This window comes from Microcebus murinus, chromosome 1 (genome assembly GCF_040939455.1).
Source record: "Microcebus murinus isolate Inina chromosome 1, M.murinus_Inina_mat1.0, whole genome shotgun sequence".
Lineage (NCBI taxonomy): Eukaryota > Metazoa > Chordata > Mammalia > Primates > Cheirogaleidae > Microcebus > Microcebus murinus.
The window spans coordinates 22,802,422-22,808,459 of NC_134104.1; the positions used below are offsets into that span (position 1 = coordinate 22,802,422).

General features: G+C 32.4%; 1 non-coding gene across 1 annotated transcript; it reads left to right on the top strand.

The window, feature by feature from the left end:
* The first annotated feature begins 2,612 nt into the window (after positions 1 to 2,612).
* Positions 2,613 to 2,729, top strand: LOC142874897 (U5 spliceosomal RNA). The gene has a single exon (XR_012922478.1). It is a non-coding gene; the product is annotated as a U5 spliceosomal RNA (small nuclear RNA).
* Positions 2,730 to 6,038: the final 3,309 nt, after the last annotated feature.

A 6,038-nucleotide genomic window follows, 5' to 3' on the forward strand; every position in this document is an offset into this window, starting at 1 on the left:
AAGAATGGAAAATATTCAGCACACTTGAATATCATCTGCATTTGTTTTGAAAAATATAAACAATTCACTTATATTTATTATCAAAAATAAAATATTATCACCTATCTCAGTAAACTATTGTAGTAAAAATATGCTATTTCCATATCAAATGTAATAATACCTTCATTTACTGAAAAACTACAAACTATGGCATTATAATTTTTCCTGTTCTATTGTAAATTTGTGATTGCCAAGTTCAGTTACCTAGTCTCATTCTGCACTCTCATTCCAACATTATACAATTTGACATGGGATATGATCTCCTCTTTATATATGTTTTTCTTTTGACTTCAATTAATTCACAGTTTTCCATTTTTTTCCTTAGGTTCTTCCTGCGTAGGGATCTTGTCTAACTAATTTACCATTGTATCACCAATATGCTATTCAGCTGAGTGTAAAACATAAATTATATTCTGTCCAAAACATACATTTTATTTTTGATCCTTCATGAAAATTAGACCATTGAATCATCAGTTGTCAGATTACATCTCAATTAGAGAGGACCAAATTTTACATTTAAATTGACCTGATTAGTCAATATTTTTTCAGATGACCATTTTTAAGGTTGTATAAAGTGAATAGAGAGAATATTTTTTGTTATTCTTTGTACGTAGTTTTGCAGATATGGTTCTAAGTGAGAAGAGATGTTCTGCTACAGTGAGAAAGATGACAGATTAGATTTTTGTGAGCCTTGTGCCATTGTGGTAGGTTGACTATGCTCCAGAGAATTAAGTAGCTGTGGAGGGAGGTTTGGTAGATATGTTCACTGCCCAGTCCCTGCACACACTGACATAGAAAGTAGCTGCAGCAGCAGCTCATTATTCATTGTGTGGCTTACAATATGCCTGTCTCACGAAGTCTCAGGCTGCCATGTAAAACATGGCAGCAAAACAAATCTGTTCATACAATTGTGAATACATTCTAACTTCACAATTCTAGAGAAGTATTTTGGATTACTGACATCCTGAAGAAGTAAAGACTACTGATTTTGCTTAATCTATGTGCAAAACATTGTCTTGAGAAGTTGATAACATTTTTCTGGTCTTACAGCCTAGAACTGGACCTGAGAGATGAGAAGTCATTTTTCTGAATTCACCTAGCTAAAATGTTTAACATCAATTTTGACTGCAAAGCCTAATGTTTTTCCCCCATTTACTGCTTTCTTAAACATTGGTTTTCTTTTTCTTTTCTTTTTTTTTTTACAGATTCTATACATTTTATCTTCTTTTGTTTTGGCTTCATATTGCAATGGTAACATGATTTTTTAAAATATGATTCTCATGTACTGATTATAGAGCTATATAAGGGGTCCATTCCTAACTGCCAGTCATTTTTAATTAAAAGTATTAAGCAAGGCCACACACGGTGGCTCACATCTATAATCTTAGCATTTTGGAAGGCCAAGGTGGGAGGATTACCTGAGCTCAGGAGTTTGATACCAGCCTGAACAACAGCCAGACCCCATCTCTACTAAAAATAGAAAAATTAGCTGGTAATAGTGACAGATACCTGTAGTCTCAGCCGCTTGGGAAGCTGAGGCAGGAGGATTGCTAGAACCCAGGAGTTTGAAGCTACAGTGAGCTACTGGAAGCCACTGTACCCTACCAGGTGCAACAGAGTGAGACTCTGTCTCTAAATAAAGTATTAGAAAAGATCCACCTTCTTGGTAGATATTAGCAAGATGCTCAAGTGTGTGTGTGTGTGCATATGCATGTATGTAAATTTTAGCAAGAACAAAATCAAAGGAAAGGGAAGCTGTTAGTTGGGTTTTATTTATAAGACCAGCAGACCAACTTTATGACAGATTAATAAAGAAAAGCAACGGCTGGTAGCAAATGCCTGGAGTATCGCACTTAGAAGGAGTAAAAGATACCAAAAGAGATGATAGAGATTATAGAAGTCTTGCAGAAAAAAAAAATGTGTTAGAGATAGCAGATGACAAATATTTCCTTAATGCATAGTGATGCTGATAACATTTTATCATTTAGCATTTAACATGGCATTGAATTGGACACTTCTGGTTCTATATATAAGATAAAGGTTTAAAGTATGCAATATAGTCCTACATTTTGTAAAATTAAACATCACTTATTTGATGGTTGTTTGTATAAATGCCAAAATAGTGCATATTTTACAGATACATTGGTCTTATGGTAAAAATCTTCTTGTTTGTTTGAGTTTTTCTTCAGAAATGTGATTAAATCTCTTAAAAAGAAATAGCATTTTTGCTTCTACATTTAATACCAATGAGACTCCTTAAAATAATAATAACAATCATAAACATTAATTGAGTGTTTAATGTGGATTAGGAACTGTTCTAGGTGATTTGCTTGTAATATTTAATTTAATTCTGACAGCTTTTCTATAAGCTGGTTCCATTTTCCATTTTTAGAGATGAAGAAACTAAGTCACTAGGAAGGGCCTTGCCCAAAGTTACTTAGACAGTAAATGGGAAAACTGTCCCCAAACCTAGGCATCTAATTCCAGAAACGAAGCTTTCATTCACTATGTCTCCTCTGGCATGCACAATACAAAATTAGTGGAAAGAACAGTGCTGTAAAGAATAGAGAGGCATACTTTGGTTTCTCTTCAAAACAAATAAATATTTTGCCTTTTACCAAAGATTCCCACGGAGAGAAACAATTATGACTTAGTAACCAAATTTTTTGAGGTGTTGCTCAGGCAAGGCTAAGTATTTTGAAAGAAAGAAAAAAAAATTTACATATTAAAAAAAAAGAATAGAGAGTTAAAAAGTATGTATGCATGCAAAACAGAAAATTCCATATGTCGAAAATCTGTGAAATATTTTTAAATTCATTGTCTTACACAGAATTATTAAAAAGAAAGAATAAAGTAGAAAAACATAGAAAATAGTAAACTGATTATCAGAAGAGAAGCTATAAATAGTGTTATGGGCTGACTTGTATACCCCCAAATTTGTATATTGGAACATTAACACCCAGGACCTCAGAATGTAACTATATTTAGAGATAGGGCCTTTAAAGAATAATTAAGTTAATAGAGGCTGTTAAAGTGGGCCCTGATCCAAGATGAGTGGTGTCTTTATAAAAAGAGAGAGTAGGACAGAGAGAGAGAGAGAAAGAGACACCAGGGGTACCTGTGTCTCTATTTCCACAGGTGACCATCTGAAGGCACAGCAAGAAGGTGGCCATCTGAAAGTCAAGGAGTAAGGCCTCAGAAGAACTCCAAACCTGCCAACACCCTGATCTTGGGCCTGTAGGCCTTTTAGCCTGTAGAACTGTGAGAATATTAATTCCTGTTTTCTAAGCCACTCAGTCTCTGGTATTCCGTTATGGTAACCCTAGGAAACTAATACAAGTGACTTATAAGAAATAAAATTATTTCCAAATTTTCTAATTGTTAGGTCCATACAAATACAGACTTTCATGATAGAATATTTTGTAACCCTCATAATAGCAAAACTTAGAAGTCTTGTAATTTCAAATATTGGAAAGAATGTGGTGAAACTATTAGCCCCATAAATCACTGGTAATGCTATAAATTAATAAAATTTCTTCCCAATTTCTGTCCTAAGTCTAGGTCGTTTTCATGATCAAAATTAATATCATATTGTACACAAGTGTGTATCTTGCTTTTTAACTTAGTAAAAGAAAATTTTGTAACTGATTAAATGTCATTGCGAATATAATTTCAATTACTCACTAATGTTTATATTAATGGATTTCATATAATTACTTAAAAATTCAAATGTATTTTATTTCTAGATTATATTTTAATAATTATTAGTAACACTGCAATGAACATTTTTCTGTATAAAACTTTGTATATGTAAGATTATTTCTTTCAGCTAGATTTCTAGAAGTAGAAATGATACAACTATAAAGACAAATATTTTACCACACACTGAGATAGGCTATAAAAGGGATTTCTGAAGAATTATGCCAATTTATAGTCCTTTTATATGTAGGGTGATTATTTCACTCTTCTTAACCAAAACTGACTTTGTATTTGTTATTGATAAGACTAATTCTATATTTTGTCTTGGGAAAATAAAAAATTTTTCCTTAAAATCAGACTGTGTATTTTTATTTATTTATTTATATTTTTTTTAATTTAGGATATTATGGGGGTACAAACATTTTGGTTGCATGAAATGCATTTGTCTCACTTAAGCCAGGGCCACAAGTGTGTCCTTCCCCCATACAGTGTACCCTATAATAGCTGTGGGTTTACCCACCCCACCTGTTCTAGCCTTCACCCCCCAACCCCCACTCTCCCTGCCTGATCTGCACCCAGTGAGTATTACTACCATGTGAACACCTTAGTGTCGGTCAGTTAGTACCAGTTTGATGGTGAGTACATGTGGTGAATGTTTTTCCATCCTTGTGACACCTCACTTTGAAGGATGGGCTCAATCTATATCCAGGATAATATGAGAGGTGCTAGATCACCACTGTTTTTTTGTAGTTGAGTAGTATTCCATAGTATAAATATACCACATTTTATGAATCCACTCATGTATTGATGGGTATTTGGGTTGTTTCACATCTTTGCAAATGTAAATTGTGCTGCTAAAAACATTCGAGTGCAGATGTCTTTATTATGGAATGTCTTTTTTTCCTTTGGATAGATGCCTGGTAGTGGGATTGCTGGATCAAATAGTATTTCTATTTTTAGCTCTTTGACTTATCTCCAAATTACTTTCCACAGGGGTTGTACTAATTTGCAGTCCCACCAGCAGTGTAAGAGTGTTCGAATCTCTCTAGATCCACGCCAGCATTTGCTATTTGAGAACTTTTTGATACAGGCCATTCTCACTGGAGTCAGATGATATTTCATTGTAGTTTTGATTTGCATTTCCCTAATGATTAGAGATGCTGAACACTTAAGTACCATACACATGTAAGAAAATAAAAATCAAATGTCTTATACATATTGAAAGTATCTAAGCATTGGAATAATCTTGTTATCAAATTTATTTTAAAAATAAATCTTCTTTATATTTTCAATACTGTGGTTACTCTTTAACTCCAGGGTATGGATTTACATTTTTGACATTTGTTGAAGCTATGTATAAAATATCTAAAAAATTTGGGGAAATAAAAAGCTAAACTACTTTGTTCAATCACTACTGTTTTGTAATACTATAAAATCATACAATTAGACTATGTCTTATTCGTGGAAATGTATTGTCTCTGAGAACTAAGATAACTTTTTGGAAATAAAATTTTCATCTACATGAATTTATATTTATTTGAGAGAATGGAAACATTGTAGTAGTACAATTGATCAGCTTTTTAAAGGTGTACATTCAATTTTGCCCTTTGTTTCTAATAGTGTCCATTTTATTTTATAAGCATTCTGGAGTATATATACTTTCTTTCCAATTTCAGACATTTCATTAAATTTCTCTTTTAAATTGTCCATACATATACTTAACATAAAACATTACATTTTAATCATAATGAGCAAAACCTCTGTGATACAATTCTTATATTGAAGACATACCAGCAAATTATTTTCCTACACATAGCTAATTCTCTATAGAACTTCTTTTTGGTATGCTTTATTATCATTGTCAAAGACTATGAGCCAGGTGAAGTGGTTTGCTATTGTTATTTTGCTTAATATTACCTCAGGAGTTATAATTAATTCTAATGTGTATAAAGTATTCCTGCACTTGATTAAAAATTCACTCAAAATATATTGTTCTCTTTTTACTCTTCCTATTTAGTCATATGTCAAGATAGGTATGAAAAAATTTTGCTTGTTTCTTCAGTTTGTATATCTGTTAATATACTTGAAATAATCGTACATATATAAAAATACTATACAATCCAGTAAATAAAACCCATGTGAACTTTTAGTATATTGTAAAATGAATTAAAATGGCATAGGGATACATTTCTTTTCTTTTCCTTTTTTTTTTTTTTTTTTTTTTTTGAGACAGAGACTCACTTTGTTGCCCAGGCTACAGTGAGTGCTATGGCATCAGCCTAGCTCACAGCAACCTCAAA